At 35.5% G+C, this 18,872-nt stretch overlaps 1 long non-coding RNA gene across 1 annotated transcript; it reads right to left on the bottom strand.

Annotated features, from left to right (window-relative positions):
- Positions 1 to 16,776: 16,776 nt before the first annotated feature.
- LOC147791218 (uncharacterized) lies at positions 16,777 to 18,365 on the bottom strand. The gene is made up of 3 exons (XR_015422350.1): positions 17,846 to 18,365; positions 17,660 to 17,749; positions 16,777 to 16,884 (listed from the first exon to the last, which is right to left on the bottom strand). It is a non-coding gene; the product is annotated as an uncharacterized LOC147791218 (long non-coding RNA).
- Between the last annotated feature and the right edge of the window lie 507 nt (positions 18,366 to 18,872).

Genomic DNA, 18,872 nt, shown 5'->3' with positions numbered 1-18,872 from the left:
CAAGCTGATATACGTTCCAACTATTTCGAGTTGCTAAAGCAATTATCATTCGAACAGTATCCCACCTAGCCACAGGTGCAAACACCTTGATATAGTCTATACCATGTTGTTGTGCATAACCTTTTGCTACCAGCCTAACCTTATATCGGTCAACTTTGCCATTTTCATTGAGTTTGATTTTGAAAACACATTTTACTCAAATCTTCTTCATTCCTCTAGGCAAATTTGTCAACTCCCAAGTTTCATTTCGTTCGATGGCTTCTATCTCCAAGTCCATTGCAGCTCTCCATTTTGAACTTTGAACAGCTTCTTCAAAGGTAGTCGAATCTATAGTTGAGGTTAATAGAACTAAATTGTTGTGCTCAGCTTCTTCAAAAAATTCTCCCCTTTTCACATAATCTTCCATCCATAATGGTGCTCTTCTATTCCTCACTTCAGGTGTGTTTTCTTCAGATGTTGAAAATTTTGATTCAGATGACTCGTTGGAAAATATACTAACTTCCCATTCTTCTTCTGCTATCACCTCTTCTAAAGATTTTTCCTCACTTTGGTCATGTTCACTTCCTTTTATATTACTATCTTTCCATTCGAGGGTATCAAGTCTAACTTCTTCATTACTTTTCCCCCAATTCCAACCTTTGTTTTCTTCAAAAAAAAAAAAATCACATATTTGCTTACAATTATGTTCTTCGACACTAGATCATAGAGTCTATATGTTTTAGACTCTTCACTCATCCCTAGTAGCACACACTTAAAATTTTTATCATCTAAATTCTTTCTCTTACCGTTTGATACATGAATAAATCTCCACCCCTATTTGTTTGTAGACAATGAATAAAATCTCTGGTCTCTTTCTCAACAAGATTTTTGAAATTCCTGAAGATGGTAAAGGCTTTAGATTTTTCAGCAAGAAATATATTCACACATTGCAGCTGTAATCATCCGTAAAACTTATAAAATACCTCTTGTTACTGTTGGAAAGAGGTTTGATGGGTCCACAAATGTTTGCATGTACCAGTTGTAGCCTTTGCATTGTTCTCCATAAACTTCTCTTTGGAAATGCACCTATGTTTCTTTCACATCATGCAATTAATGCATATTTTAGACGATGTTTTCAATTGAGGTAACTCTCTCACCATTTGCTTATGTTGCAATGATCTCAAACCTTTGAAACCTAGATGCCCATATCTGCGATGCCAAAATTGAGTGTTGTCTTCTATAATTGTTTGGAAGTAAGTGGCAGTTTGTTGCATGATTCTTGCAAGTAATATGAACATTCTATTTGCAGACATAATTGTTTACATAATAAGCCTCTTCTTGGGATGATAGATTTTGCATTCTACATATTGTATCAAAATAGATACCCCTCTTTCTTGCAATTGTTCAAGACTTAATAGTTGGTTTTCAACTTAGGTATATATAAAACAACAGTGATTACCTGAGTGACTCCAGCAACTTGCAATCTAATGTTACCTTTTCCTAACACTGCCATCTTGAAATTGTTTCCAAGCTTCATTGATTATCAGAATTCCTCGTCAAAATCTGAGAACCATTCATTGTTTGCACACATATGATTGCTACCCCTCAAATCAAGGAACCAAACATCTTCCCTCCTTGATTGATTGAACTCCACGTATGACATCAAAGACATTTCTCTTCATCCTCAAGTTCAACATAATTTGCTTCTTTTGCCCATTGAGGACACTCATATCTAAAAAAGTGTCCTAACTGATGACACTTATAACACTCAACTATACTTTTGTTGAATGGATGTCTACCTCTTCCTCTTCCTCTACCTTTTCCTTGAAAAGCTTCACGAGCTCGATCACCTCTTCTTCCACCGAATCTATTATCGTATGTCACCTTTAGTTCTTGTTCATCACCTACACGTCCATTCAGTCTTTGTTCATGTACCAGCAAGCTACTTTGCAATTCATCGATTGTTAAAGTGTCTAAGTTACTAGACTCTTCAATCAAACATAACATAGTCAAATCTTGTAGGTCATTGATCTCAAGATTTTTTCAATAATCACCATTTGTTTCATGTTTCACCATGAATTTTCATCTTGTTTGCAATGGTGAGAGTTTGAGCAAAATATACATCAACACTCCCGCCCTCTTTCATTTGTAAGACTTCAAACTTTTCCGTAAGAGCTTATAGTTGTGTTCTTTTGACTCTTGTGGAACCCTGGTACTTCTGCTTCATATGGTCTCAAATTTGTTTTGCAGTATCTCTATTAAAGATTGTTTTCATAATAGTTCGATCAATGGCTTAGAAAAAAAATAATTCTTGACCTTTAAGTCTTTCAGCGTCTGGGAATTGTTCTTTGTTTTGCTTTGATAATCTCTACTCCTTTGGCTACGACAGGGATTCCGATCTCCACCAAGGACCAATGTTCCTTTCAACGAAGAAAGTTTCTATAAGTTTGACCAATGATCATAATGGACATCAAACTTAGGAAGTGACGGTTGAACGAAATTGGTTTCAACTGTCATATTTTGAATTTCTTTCAACTCACTCTTCAAGAAAAAAGACCATAGTTTCTTCTTCTCACAATTAGGCCTTGCATTGTGGCTCTTATACCAAATGACACTCAAACTAAAACTATCAAATCAATTATGTGATCAAATAAATCAACTTGGTTGACTTCTTGGTTGACTTTGGTTGACTTCTTGGTTGACTTTTATAGCCTCCAAACTAACAAATTTAGAAAGATAAAATAGCAAACTCCAAAAAAATAAGAAATTCAAACCCAACTTAATTAAGTGGTCCTAACTTTCCCAGACAAATCCCAGAGAAAAGGTCTAGTATGATCTTCTTTAACCATGTACGTCTTGACAATCTATATTTTATTTGTATGTCCTTAGAATGCGAGTTGAGATTCTCAACGTGACACACATGGGAGAATAACTTTCGTTGTTTTTTCTTTTCTCACTATTAACTTTGTATTTATTAGAGGTTGTATTAATAAGTTGAGAATGACCACACTAAGTAACTGTTTAGATCTAAATAGTCATGGACATATAATACGTAGCACATGGGTTTCATTATTGTCTTCTTTTTATAAAAATAGAGTAAACACAAATAATTTGATTTTTTTCAAATAAACTTACATAGAATAAACCTTTAAAAAATGTGGAGGGAAAAACTTATTAAATAAGCATCTTTCTTTTAACATTAAATTTGTTTCAAAATTACCTTTTGTCAACTCTATTAAAGTGGGATAGAAATGAGTGAAGAAGAATGGTTGCATAATTGTACCCATGATCTAATAAATTATAAATTAATTAATTTATTGGGTTAAAACCCTATTAAATACAAAACTAAAAACAAAGACAAATAATTTTCAAAATTTAGAGTTCTATTAAAAAAACAAATAAGATACTATTATTCTTTTTAAAGTTTATAGATTTATGACACACAAGTTTTTAAATATTTGTGGTCCTATGGTCCAGTGGTTAGGAAATTTGACTCTGACTCTGAATCCAATAACCCAAGTTCAAATTTCGGTGGGACCATTTCTATATTTCTTTACCTAAAATTCACATACATAATAGATATGTATAAAGTAATTAATTTAACATCTATGGTCCCCATGGTCTATGGGAATAAATTAGGAGATTGTCCTATGGTCTTTGCTTTGAGCATTTATTTCTCTTCTCGATCTCTTTTTGAAACTTAAAAATGGTGATGTCTTAAAGGTGGTCTTAATTTTGGAATATGATCCGTTATTAAAGAGAATATGTCCCTTATTAAAGAAAGCAGAATTTTGTTTCCTTAGTCAACCTTATCTAGGACGTATTAACTCCCTATTTCTTCATTAAAAGCGCTCAGCGTAATCTTCTAAAGCTAAAGAAAGGCTCAATTTTGAAGAAAATAGATTGTAAGACTTCGATCTTTACTCCCAAATTTTAAATGAAAATAATTTTCTTGAATTGGACATGCTCTGAATCTTGTTAACCTCCGTGGTCTTCTATGAAAATATTCCTTGGAGGTGCGAAAATCAAAATGATAGATTACTCTTGAAAAATTTGCATGTAGGCTCATATTTAATTTTTGATCTTTAACCATCTTCCTTTAATGGCGGACCAAATTGGGAAGTTGTGTTTGAGGTAAATTTCATCACCAAACTTGTGGATAATCTCATTTAGAAGGTGTAAAAGCAAGTTTGATGGAAAATGGTTAACTATGGCTCTCAAATTTGGAAGAAATCTGAGAGTAAGAAACTCAAAATCTCAGAGGCTATAACAACTAACAGTTGAAGGCTCGACTTAGCTCGATTCTTGCTCCAAACGAAAGCCCCTGCTTCAGGCTGTATAGAGAGAGCTTAAGTTGACATTAAAAACTTATAGATTTTCGTAAATTTGAGATTAAATTTTATAAAATTTATGTCAGACATATTCTCTCTAATTAGTGGGCAACTAATCTCCATTTTAAATTTGGTCATTGGATTCGATGAGTTGTGTCTCTTTTGTAACATACTTAGAAGACCATTTGAATATGTCATGGTTCAAATGTTTTATACAAAGTTATAAGGCCATTTGAATATGTCCGAATTTGAACCAAGATTTGGGGTGGTAAATGACCAACATACCCATATAAGAATTCTAAAATGTTTTCAAGATTCCAAAAGACCTAAATTGTTAAATAAACTTTTTAAGAGACTCATTTATGACATTAAGGGTAAGTATGCAAGATCACATGAGGAAATTAAAACGTGTTTAAGGTATGAACTCTAAAAAAAAGGACGAAATTACCCCTAAAAACCTTTTATAAGAATCAAGGTTTGTTATGAATACCAAATGACAAGATGTGTATATGAAACTATACCTAAGTATCTCAAGTTTTAGTACATATAAAAACATTTATTATGCTTTTGCAATATGAGTCTTAGATGAAAGTTTTATTAAGTCACTCCTTAGTGTATAAACACGATTGTAGGAGGAAATATTAAGAGGAAGCTTTGAGGTTGTATGAGTAAAGTGGTCGGTGATTAGATACTTTAGCAAGATTTGGAGTCTGTGACTTAAAAGATAAAGTAATATATAAAGACTAATCAAGTCATGATCTAGTTAAAGGAAGAGACCAAGCCACCTAGAAGAAATTAGGAAGGTTTGAATCAAGGTTGAATGTTATATCTAAGTGATTTCAACATTAATATCAACACGAGATCTGTGCCTTGAATCTACTTGATTTTTTTAGATTATGGCTAGGTCAACTTGGTAGAGTTGAGGTAGGCTGAGCCATAGGCACATGAGCTACTAAGTCAAGACTTCACACTCCTTAACATTTGTTTTAGAGAGCAATAGAACACAACAGAAATTAAGAAATTATGTAGTATGAAGTCTCCTAAAATGCAAACAATAGTTAGTAATGGACAAGAAAGCAGAATATACACACCAACACCTCCTTTTCCGCAAAGAATAAAAAGAAAGAAGGAAGAAGCCCACCTTGAGTAGTTCATGGATATATTTAAGGAAATTCACATAAATATACCATTAGTGGAAGCTTTGAAGCAAATACCAAATGATGTAAAATTCTTAAAGGATGTGCTCACCAATAGAAGAAAGTTTGAAGAATTCAAGATGGTACCATTGAATGAAGAGTGTAGTGCAATATTGAAAAACAAGATCCCACTAAAGAAGAAAGACCCCATTTCATTCACAATTCCAATATCAATAGAAGGGAAGAAGCTAGATCGAGCATTTGGGATCAAGCATTAATCTAATGTCGCTGTCTATTTACAAAAAGTTAGGTATTGGTGAAGCTAGACCAACTACAGTCACTCTTCAACTAGCAGATCGATCTTTCACTCATCTAGAAGGAAAAGTCGAAGATATCCTAATTCAAGTGGAGAATTTCATATTTCAAGCTTATTTTATCATTTTGGATTATGAAGCGGATCGTGATGTGCCAATTATCTTGGAGAGACCATTTTTGAAAACTTGAAGAACATTGGTAGATGGCCACAAGGGAACAATAATGTTGAGAATGAATGATCAACAAATAGAATTTCATATGAATGACAACATGAAATATCCAACCGTAACATGAAAGACGTTGATGATCAAAGAGACAACCTATTTCACACACGTTGTTTAGTCAAGGGGATTGCTTGTAGTCTTGTCATTGATAGTGGAAGTTGCACCAATGTAGTGAGTACCATGTTGATCAAAAGGTTGCAAATTCCAACTCAAGATCATTTTAAACCTTACAAGCTCCAATGGCTCAATGATAGTGGAACAATGAAGGTAGTTTTCCAAGCTTTAATATCTTTTACTTTGGGAAAATATAAAGATGAAGTTCTTTGTGATGTGTTACCAATGCATGCTCGAGACATATTGCTTGGCCGACCATGGCAATTTGACAGGAGAGTTATGTATGATGGCTATTTGAATAGGTATTCTTTTGTAAAAGATGGTAGAAAAACCACTCTTGTACCTTTGAATTCTGCAAATGTATTTGCTGATCAATTAAAGTTGGAGGAAAAAAAAAAGAGTTTGAAGAAAAAGAGTTGAAAGAAAAACAAAAGTTAGAGTGAAAAAACAGAGAAAAATCATACAGAAAAAAATAGTGAAAAGAAGAATGAAAGAAGAGATGAAGTTGAAGAAATAAAGAGAGAGAATTGTATGGCTAGAGTTGGAGATCTCAAGAGGTTTTCACAAAAATCAATCTTTGTACTTATATACAAGGAAGGATATTTGGTCTCTAACGACAACAATTTGTCTTTGCCTAGCGTGTTTCAATCTCTTTTACAGGTATTTGAAAACATGTTTCAAGATGAAGAAATACCTCCCATTAAAGGTATTGAACATAAAATAGACTTCATTCCAAGGACTGTCATTCCTAATAAGCCAACTTATCGAGTCAATCAAACTGAGACAAAAGAAATTTAAAGGCAAGTGGAAGAGCTCATGGAGAAGGGCTATATACGAGAAAGTTTGAGTCCATGTTCTATACGAGACTTATTGGTGCCAAAGAAAGATGAAACTTGGCGCATGGGCATGGATAATAGAATCATCAACAAAATCACTATAAAGTATCGACATCCTGTTCCTAGTTAGACGATATACTTGATTTATTGCATGATTCATGTCTATTTATAAAGATTATTTTGAAATCTGGATATCATCAAATTAGAATCCTGTAGGAGATGAATGGAAAACAACTTTCAATATTAAGTTTGGATTGTATGAATGTCTTGTTATGACTTTTGGGTTAACTAATGATCCTAGTACACCTATGCGCTTAATATATAATGTTTTCGAAAAATATATGAGAAAGCATGTGGTTGTTTATATTGATGATATTATAATTTATTTGAAGATCTTGCTTGAGCATGTGGAGCATGTTAAGTTAGTTTTGATTACACATAGAAAAGAGAAATTAAATTTTAATAAGTGTAGTTTTTGGAGGAAAAAGTTCACTCTCTTGGTTTCATAGTTGGTAAAAGTAGAATAGCATTAGATAGAAAGAAAGTTAAAGTCATTATGGATTTGCCAACACCAAAAAGTGCACGTAAAGTTTGGAGTTTTCATGAGTTATAAAGTTTGGAGTTTTCATGAGTTAACTAACTTCTATAAGAGATTTATAAATGATTTTAGAACCATAACTAAACTATTGAATGATTTAGTGAAAAAGAAAGTTGTTTTTAAACGGGGAGAAATGCAAGAGAATGCATTCAATTTGCTTAGGAAGAAATTAAGCAATGCATCATTATTTGTTTTGCCTAGCTTTTATAAAACTTTTGAAATTGAAGGTGATGTATGTGGTTTGGTCATAAGTATTGTTTTAATTCAAGATGGAAAGCTGTTAATGTATTTTGATGAAAAATTAAATAGGGCAACATTGAAATATCCTACCTATGATAAGGAATTGTTTGTTGTTCATATATTGCATGTGTCGCAACACTACTTGTGGCCTAGAGAATTTGTGATTCACTTTGATCATGAAAACTTCAAGTATGTGAAGGGTCAAAGCAAACTGAACCGTAGACATGCAATGTGGGTGAAATTTATTTTAAACATTTCCGTATGTCATCAAATATAAGCAAGGTAAGGATAATATGGTAGTTCATGTGTTATATAAAAGGTATGATCTCTTTACTTCTCTTACTGCAAAAATTCTTGGATTTGAGCATATTACAGAATTATATAAAGATGACCAAGACTTCAGAACTATTTATGCATCTTGTTTTGCAAAAGAAGCGGTGGACGATTATTATGTGTTTCATAAATTTTTAATTAAGAAAAGTATGCTTTCTATTCCTAAATGCTCTATAAAAGATTTGTTTTTGAGGGAAGCATATGGTGGTGCCTTACTGGGACATCTTAGGATTAGTAAAGTTTATAAGATGTTGCATAAATACTTCTGTTGGCCGAAGATGAAGCATGACGTCCATAAATTTTTTAGCAAATGTTTTAAACACAAATAAACTAAATCTAGATCACAACCAAACGGATTTTAACAAACTTTGGACTAATATATCTATAAAATTTGTTCTTGGTTTACTGATGTGGTAGATAGATTTATAAAAATGAGTTGAAATGGATGATGTAAAGCATGCTGCTGACTTATTTTTTAAGGAAGTAGTTTATGGATTTAATACCCTTCATTTGCTTTAAAACATTTCTAAAGGAGGTGAAGGAAAGAAGGTGATGATTTTTCTGATTCGAGGACGAATCTTGTTGAAGAGGGGTAGATAATAAGAATCACGGTGTTCCAATGGCAGATAGATTTATTAAAATGAGTCGAAATGGATGATAAAAAGCATGCTGCTGACTTATTCTGTAAGGAAGTAGTTTATGGATTTTCATTTGCTTTAAAACATTTCCAAAGGAAGTGAAGGAAAGAAGGTGATGATTTTTCTAATTCGAGGACGAATCCTTTTGAAGAGGTGGAAGATGATAAGAATCACGGTGTTCCAATGACAGATAGATTTATTAAAATGAGTCGAAATAGATGATGCAAAGCATGCTGCTGACTTATTCTTTAAGGAAGTAGTTTATGAATTTAATACACTTCATTTGCTTCAAAACATTTCCAAAGGAGGATTTTTCTGATTCGAGGACGAATCCTTTTGAAGAGGGGGAAGATGAAAAGAATCACGGTGTTCCAAATGGACCTCGAATCCTTTTCTGGTTCGAGGATGAATCCTTTTAAGGAGGGGGAAGATGAAAAGAATCATGGTGTTCCAAAGGGACCTATTGCCAAAAAGATTCAAAAAACTTTTGAAGAGGAAGAAGATGAAAAGAATCATAGTGTTCCAAATAAACCTATTGACAAGAAGATTAAAAAAATGTCATGATTCAAAAATCTCAACAACAGAATTCAAGCCTACACGCAGAGAGCTCAATTCATTTCAAACCTGTCGCATTAGCCACTCAAGCATATCAACCTTGGTTAAAAAGTATTATTTTTAATTTCATAAAATATGTAAGAGTCAAATGGTCAATTTGACTCCGTCTTTTGTGGAGATTAAAGGGGATTGGGAATAAATTTCGGCCACAAACGTCTTTTGTCGGATACTATAAATACCCACAATATGTTATGTAAAAATCAGATGGGTAAATGAATGAAATTGAGATCTCGAATTGAGACGGTTTCTTAAAATTTGAGCATCAATTTTGTAATTTCTAAGTTTCAAGCAATTCTTGTGGTAAAATTGCATCCGAGCCATTCAATCAAGCCTTGATCAAGTTCGATTGTGGAGTGACTCAATTTAGAACAAGGTTCCAATTCTTGCTTCTAGATCTTCGATTGTAAGAGATAATCTAATTCTAGCCTTATCTCTTGGTTGATCCAAATTTCGTATAAGGAGGTGTTAATTACTCTGATGCAAGGGTTCTTGCTTCAACAAAAGTTTGGATCGTTGGGCTGAGGATTAGGGTTGCCTTGTCAGGAGAGAATGATTGCTCAAGGATGAGCAATCTCTTAAATTGGGGGGTGTGATAACTCTACAAAAGTAGAGTTATATCAAGTCTTTTTGTACTTAATTTTGCACCCATACTCACTATTTTCTCATTAATTGCTCAATTTATTCTAATTAGTATACATGAAATAGTAAATTGTGGTTTAATATGAAAAGAAGATTAATTTGCATAAATCAAGCTTAATTGTATACTTAATTGAGTTATTTGGTAAAATTCCATAACATTCATGCTGAACGATGATGCTGTAGCGAATCTGGAAACAAGACTGTTTGCATCTGAAGGGAATAAACACTTCATCCATGTAGCGAAAGCATTGGGAACCGTTTTGATTTTTATTAAGAATTAAACAAAGAAATAAATAGAAGAGTAAGAACTCTATGTTTGTAAAAACCCTAGCTTGCAAAACTCCTCGGAGTATTCCAACCATGCAGAAGTTCTTCAACATTCCACAAAGCAATAAATAGAAGAGTAAGAACTCTATGTTTGTAAAAACCCTAGCTTGCAAAACTCCTCGGAGTATTCCAACCATGCAGAAGTTCTTCAACATTCCACAAAATCTTCCTTGCTATGACTCGAACACAAGGCCAAGGCTTGTAAGAGCCTCTTGAAATAAAATCACAAAGGGATTGGAGAAGAAGAAAGAGTTTTGAGAATTCTTTGGAGATGTAATTTCATTCCCCAAAAGAAGTGGAAGAGATTGATGTGTCCTATTTATAGGGACTCTTGGAGAATATTTACCAAATAATATATTTGCACATTTAATATATTAGGATATTATACCTCATACAAATCATATTTAGATATTATAAGATATCCTAATATATATTTAACTAATTTCAATCTAATTCAAATTTCAAATATATTTTTATTTAATGTATCATACATTAATTGATTTAATATTTAATTCTATCAAATACAATGAATATATTTTTCCTTTAATATATCTAATATATTAAATATTAATTTGAACCCTTCAAATTAATATATTTTTCTCCATTTATATTTAACATATCTAATATATTAAATATTAATTTGAACCCTTCAAATTAAATATATTTTCTCTATTTATTTAATATATCTAATATATTAAATATTAATTTCACATTCCAAATTAAATTTATTTTCTCTTATATATTCAATATATTTAATCTATTAAATATCAATTTGAACCCTTCAAATAAATTGAACCTTTTAGCGTTACTATGAGCTAGCAAGGGACCTTATGGACCTACAGATTATAAGCTCCAATGATACAAAATTAATTAATTAAACTCTTTAATTAATCAATTTCTATTCATTAACTATAGGACACTTCAGTGTAAACCTAGAGTTGCACTCTTATGCATTGTAGGACAGGTTATGTCCATTGATATAATCATTACAAACAAGTCGATTCTTCACGAGTTGTTCATAATTATAGCTGGGTCAAAAGTCCATTTTACCCCTGTACTTACATCTTTCACCTTAAGTACCATTGATTCTCTAATGAACAATTTGTTTATGATCCAATCATAAACCAAGTCCCTCTTGGGCCAATGAGAGGGTAGGGCCCCATTGTTCAAGTCCCGAAATCAGTACTTAAAGAATAACTCATCTACTTTCCTTATATGGAAAGAAGTGAATTCCATCTCATGATATTATGTTCTCAATTCCCTATTTGGTCAAGTCCTCAAAATGGTAGGCATATTGAATCGGCTAAAAGAGTCATTCTCAACCATGTAAATTAAAGGACAAGCTCTCACAGGCAGAAGTTCATAACTCATTTAGGATTAAGATCAAGTCGCATGATCATCATGTGAAATATTAATCTTCTTAATTAATGGATTTACAAAGAGAGATTAAATATTTCTTGGTTCAGTCTTATACAAACATTGTATAGGATACCCCCACTTACATGTCTCCACATAAACGATTTGGATCAAATCATTTGCAACGATTACAAAGTGGGCTGTATCAATAGTGTTACCAGGATAAGGCACCCAACCTTATCCATATACTATAGACTCTTTAGGTTATTACTTGAACACGATCCTCTTGTATGTCAACCACATACTGTTCAAGATTACATTAATATCCTTGGATTGTCATACCATTGATAACAATTAAATTACAAATAAAATAATAAAAATTATTGTTAAAAACTAAATAATTAATTACGAGGCTTTAGGGCATAAATCCCAACAGCATATGGAAGTAAATTCCTGACTCTAATGCTGAAGCAATTCAGAACACAAACTATTCGGGGATGACATGGAAATTTTAATCCACATCAGCAGTTCATGTGGGTAATTGACTTCCAAATTAGAAACATCCTAGGTGGACGATTTTATCCTTTTTCAACCCTAAATGAGAAGAAACAACTATTATAAAAGGAAAAGGATACCTAAAAAGGGGAGAGCCACACTTTGGGAGAAAAATCGAATTACACAACAGCAGGCTCTATTGCAGTGATCTGCTGTGAAACCAGAGAAGAAGAAGAAAACCTTAATCCAGTAGTTGTTGACAGTAGAAGGAAAAAACCAGAGAAGAAGAAGAAAACCCTAATCCAACAGTTGTTGACAGCAGAAGCAAAATGAGACCAACAAGAATTGATTAGGGCAAAGAGATGGACGTGAGAGCTCAAGAGAAGGGAACTTTCATTGACGAACGACAACAAACCAGGATAACTCTCTATTTTCTTATACTCTTTTCTTATTCCATCAATTTTACATGATTGAGATCCAGATTCCTCTGTCTAATTCAGTTTGTATGGAGAGATAAACTTTATAGGGGAGGCGAGAGAGTTTTATATAGTTTAAGTTTGTTGACGGTATGATTTTAGTTAATTAAAGAGTTGTTGTTAATGATTTACATGTGTATTTAATTAGCTACTTTACATACATAGTTGTTCTCTTATTCGGGAGAAGTGAGGGAGCAATGAAATCCTCTTTAACACTCTAGTTCCATAGCCAGAAGACTTGAAGGGTAACAGAAGGGTTAGGAATAATTCTTCTCCTAGAGTATTGTTAATAGAAATTACAACGATTATGGAAATAATCACCATTGATGACCCTTGGAAGTGGGCTTGGTAATATATTAAAAGGAACTAAATGTTGGTTTTATGTTCTAAAACTCATAGTTTGTAAACAAAAACATATTCTGTTTTCAATAAAGTTATTATTGATGTTTATTGAGTAAAGATTGTTATTGAATAAAGTGAATGTTAGGATCATTAATCTAAATCCAATAAACTAAGAACACTCTAGCTATAGTATGATTACTTGAATTATATGCAGAGACATAAGAGTGGATCAAGTTCAAGTATATAGTCAAAATGATCTATCGTATAGGGAAAAGGCAGAGTACCTTATTCTGGGGACACTATGGATGCGGCCCACTTTTGTATATGATATAAACAATGTGATCACTAAATTGTACATGTGGAGACATGTGAGTGGGGGCGTCCTATGAAATGAGTATTGCATAAGATCGGACCATGAAGAAAACCACTCTCACTTTATAATGTCGTTTACTGTTTAGACTGATTTTTTCATTCGATGACCTAGGTAACTCGATCTTAATCATGAGCTAACTATGACTTCTGTTTATTCAGAATTATCTTTAAATTTGCATGGGTGAGAGTGGCCCGAGTTTGCTGACTCAATAAACTTCCCATTTCAGGGGTAAGACTGGGTGAATAGCTGGGGACATAGGGTGTAAGATGAAATTCACTCTTACCTGCTTTTAGCGATAGTAGAGAGGTTGTTCCCTTAAGTACTGACTCCAAGTCTTGAACAAGGGGTCCCACCCTCTCATTGGCCTAAGAGGGATTCGGTTTGGTGGTTTGACCACAAACCAATTGTTCATTAGAGGATTAGTGGGACTTAAGGAAGAAGAAGTAACTTTAGGGGTAAAACGGCAAATTGACCCAGCTCTAGTTACGAACAACCTACGAAGGATTGACTTACTAATCATGGTTATATCAAATGCATAGAAATATATCTATAGTGAGGGGAGTGCAACTACTAGGCTATAGTGAAGTGTCCTAGTAGTTAACGAATGTTGGTTAACAAGGTTAATGAGTTTAGCCGGTTAATCTCGGATCGTTGGAGCCCATGATCTGTAGGTCCATTAGGTTTCTCTGCTAGCTCATGTCGGACTAAACCTTAGAACAATGTGATGAGTGAGTTCGAAGTGTTCGAATTCAAATTAGAGAATACACTCTAAATATATACGATATATTTAACCGCATTTTGTTTTAATTATGAATTAAACAAAAAGAGAGAATTGGAGATATTTAAATAAGATTTCAATATTTTAATTATGAATAGGGATTCATAATCAATATGGCCCGAATTGATTGAGATTGACATTTTATTTAATGTTAAATATTAATTAAATTGTTTAATTAATCATTTAATATTATTTTGATTTGAAATTAATTATTTAAATTAATTGTTGAATTAAAACACCTAATGGAAAAATCCATGCTTGAGTTAGTGGAATATTGGGTGTCAAAATTTGGTAATCTCAAATTTGGATGAACATGCAAATATTATGACTCCATAAATAGAGTGATCAAGTTACATGGAAATTGTTCTTAAAAAAACTTTGAGAAAATCTCTCAAAACTCTCTCTTTCCATATACTAAATTCCTATCAAATTTCATCACTCACCAAATTCCACAATCCTATTCTATGGCCGGAGGATAGTAGGAAAGACACTAGTGGTGGTTCGAAACCGTTCGTGAGAAAAAGAAAAATTGAACTACAAAAGATTAGTATCCAAACTCATTGAGTTTTAATGCTTTTGAACATGCTAGCTAATTTACTGCAATTGATGTAATAAGAGCGCCTAAGATCCAAATTGCTTTCGCACGTGTTATAGTAAAATCATCACTAAAATCTACCACAAAACTCAACAACTTATCTATTTAATCTCTCTTAGCCGAAACCTTCCTCATTATAGTTGATTTTCTCATCATTTTCTGTTTTTCAACAGCAGTGGTACTCTGTTTTAGTTTTGTTTAAGTAGTTAAAATCATCAACTCCCATTTGAATGTTACCCAAAAACTCACCTAATTTCCAGCAATAAAATTAACCAAAAAGATAGATTCCCTATGGAATCGATAATTTACTTATTACTTTTATTTGTGATAGTGTATACTTGCACTTATTCTTGTGAATTTTCCATCATTTTATTATATACATCCACAAGCGATCAACTTGGTCGGTTCAGTTGAGCCGGCCATGTCATGTCGTCTTCCTCTGGATAGGAAGAAGACGCGCGTGTCCGTTCGCGCCGTTGTCTGAAACTCGAGCTTCACTGCTCCGTTCACGCTATTTCTCCACAAGTGTCACGCCTAGTTCGACAATATCACATCAGAGTATGAAGTGTAGTGGAAGATCCTCAGACACCATACCGGCTAGTATCAGCCTAGGAATCGATCTTTATTTTTAAGAGATGTCGAGGTGGTCTACTAGGTTTCAAGGGTGGTTTGGGGGTCTTGATAGGGACTCACGTCTCCAGTTTCATCAAATCCAACTCTTTAAGTTTGTTGTTGTAAGTAGTTATAGGGTCTCACCCTTTGATCGCCTTTCATGATTCCACTGTTCTCAGACCTCTAAATGTGTTCAATCCTATGTCCTAACCCACCAATCTACGTGTTTACCCTAGACTTAACTCGATTCTGTTACTTATTTTCAAAAGGGAGGGATCACACAATCATTCACCAGGAGTCACACAAGCTCAATGTGGCGAAAACATCCAAACAACACCCAGAGCGCTGATAAATAAACATCCCATCCACCGTCATAGCATGACTACTTACTAGCAGTAGTAAAGTATATCAAGACATTATACCGGGTAAGACAAAAAAAAATTTCAACTAGCTAGTCTGTTTTTCCACTTAGTAGGTTTCCTAGGTAGTTGTTAATCAAGACTAGCTACCTAGGATTAAATTTACTAGCATGCATTCATAACCAAGCGAATCCTATAAGTACTGCTTCGTAAATTTTCATATTGTTACTTATAGGTTTGTCGCGTGCCTTCTCGAGTATGATTATTGTAGAAAAGAAAGTCCATACACACGCTCACGTGCTTTTCAAGCACCAAAGAAGGTTTCTACATGCATGTACCATGCGCTATTCAAGCACAAAATTAGTTCTCTACACGCGTTTACCACACGCCTGGCGGAACTATAGTCGCAGGACTGTGTCATAGGTTAGCAAACAAGTCGGGTAGGATTTTGAGCACGCGGATCGAACAACAGTTCTTTGGTACTGTTTGAATCATAGAAGGTGGACTAGGTCGTGTGCGATTTAGCGAGTAAAGTCGTGTCTCACAACTCGTCCTTGTTGACTAGTTGACCTGTCATTCCTGCCACGTTGTGATACATTTCACCATTTTGCTAATACACTTCTCTCTCGTCGCCAGCAGCCTGTGTATCAACGGTTGATTGTTCCAGCATTCAATTTTTCTAGATTTCACTAAGCAACGGACTTGGTTTCTTCACAAAAATAAAGATCTCAAATCAACCCATTTCATGCTTTTTTTAAAAAAAAAAAAAATTAGGAACATAGAGACCTTAATAATTGAGTTCAAATTTTGAAAAAAAAAATTAACGACCCTAAAATTTCCACATATCCAGAGTCGCCACTAACGTCTCATGCTCATCTCTAATGCAGAATAAAAATCTAAGCATGCTCATCTTTATTAGCGGAAAAATTTAAAAGTTCAGAATACATTAAAACATTGGAAAACACTGCCGGACTTACGTGTTTCAAATATCGTGCTGGAGTTCAAAAAGATAAAATAAAACGATTACAAATTAATTAATTAATATAAATGAATGAAATGCGAACACCCTATCCTAACCAAGACTAGGAATTAAATATGCAACTATCCTATGCACGCGCCACAGTCTCTGATCACGATGCCACCGTCAACCGTACATGGGAGCCTTGCCTTTACCTGAAAAACAATATGGCACACGGCCTGAGTATTTCGAAGAAATACTCAGTAAGTGACACCACTATAGGGGCCATGCTAATGCAAACACATGCAATCATGAATAGGGACCTATCTCTAATCATCTTAGGGGTGGCCTCCAGTCTCGGACAAATTGGATGTGTAGTACTTCCCTACACACGACTCACACGTGCGAGTGTGAGTCCCCAGGGCGCTCGCACACCCCCTGGACCCTCTAGTCAAGCTAATCTGTAGCGACGTCCAGAGGTCAGCGGAACCCCATAGTGTCATGCGCCTCATGAACACCCTCATCTGTGTGCTTTCGCACCTGTGCGCATTCGCGCTCATCATAAGGTGCGCGTCCGCACTCATCATATCTAGGGGAAGTAGCCCTATGCTTATGAACATACAAAATGCATGAGGTCCCTCTAAATCCATCGTAATGTCTCTTCTGACACAACCCTCTAGTCTCATCTCTTTGTTACTCTAGGTAACGTATATCGTGGATATTTATATTAATATCATTTTCATGCAATTAGGGTTGTGTCCTACGTCGATCTAACGACATGATGCAGTATGGCACTCATCATCATCTAGCATGCTCAATATGGAAAACATCATCATATTAAGGTAAAAATCATGCAATCATCATGCTCATCATAATGCCACAACGTGCGTCAAACATATTAAGGGTCACTCAACAAAATATGTATAAACTGGCACATATCATCAAGCATCATACAATCTATTTAGCCTATCCTATAGTAAGGCCACTTACTTGGTTGGCCTCGGCCGAAGTACTCCCTAAATAGCTAAACGTAAGCTCCCGTTCCGTGAGAGCTGCTTCCTACTTCGCTGGGTTTGTTTCCTATCACGCCGTTCACCACTTTCCGTTAGTATTTCACAATTAATTTACCTATAATTTAATAAATGTGAAATACGGCTCTAAAACGGCCTGGGATACCTTAATCGGGGCCGAAAACAGATCCGGGAGGGTCGAAACAGTGGAAACCGGGCTGAAAATAGGTGAGCCGAGCCGAACAGCCGCTGGAGCCGCCGGAGGAGCCGCCGGAGCATCACCGGAGGGAGCCCGAGCCGTTTGCGCCGAGCCGAGCTGAGGACTGCCGCGCCGCTGTGTGACACGTGGCAGCAGCAGAGAAAGCCACGTCGGGCGGTAGTGTCGGGTCGAAGTGCGGGCCGGAGTCCGGTTCGGGTCGTGGTTTGGGTCGCGGGCTGTGGAAGGCTACTGGGCCAAGGCTAAACGTTGGGCCTCGGCTTACTGGGCTAGGCCGCAAGTGTTTGGTTTGCAGGCCGGCTCAATTGGACCGTGGGTCTAGTCTGGGTTGGTTCAACTGAACCGTAGCTTCTGGGCCGGTTTGAGATTTGGGCCGCTGTAGTTGGGCTGGGCCGAAGGCAGAGGCCAAGGGAGGAACGGGCTGGCTCTCCCGGGTTCTGGGTTCGGGTTGACCCGGATCCGTGGATCTCGTCTTCCTTACCCGACTTTGGCCGATTTTCCGGCGAGCTTTCTCTCTCCTTCCCGCGGCATTTCCGTTGCCGATTTCGGTCCTCTTCCTTCCCTTTTCCTCTTTGTTCGTCGTTCTTCTTTCCTTTTTAGGAGTTTTGCGGCCTTAAAGCTCCTGAAAGCCATAGATCTAAGAATCGATTAAGAAACCTAACTTTCCGACCTCGGTTACCGATGACGAAGCTTACGAAATAACACAAAACGCACCCTCAGTTAATGTGCTTTCGTTAGAGATCTCTCTTACGGTAGTAACAGGTCGTTTGGTGTCGGTTTAAGGGTGGTTTGAGGGCTCGTCGGAGAAACTGGACACTCGCCGACGTTTGTCCGAACTCTCTCTCTCTCTCGAAATTTTCTCTCTTTTCTCCCTTTGCAGACGTTCTGAAGATGCTGGGCTGAGGGTGGGCGTGCTGTGGCCGTTGTTTCGCGTGGGTTCCGCGAAACTCGGCGGTCGCCGGAAAACTCGCGGGTT

This window comes from Cucurbita pepo, chromosome 9 (assembly GCF_057944985.1).
Source record: "Cucurbita pepo subsp. pepo isolate OVF chromosome 9, ASM5794498v1, whole genome shotgun sequence".
NCBI lineage: Eukaryota > Viridiplantae > Streptophyta > Magnoliopsida > Cucurbitales > Cucurbitaceae > Cucurbita > Cucurbita pepo.
Note: the sequence above shows the minus strand (reverse complement) of the source record. Positions and strands in the feature narration are given on the sequence as shown.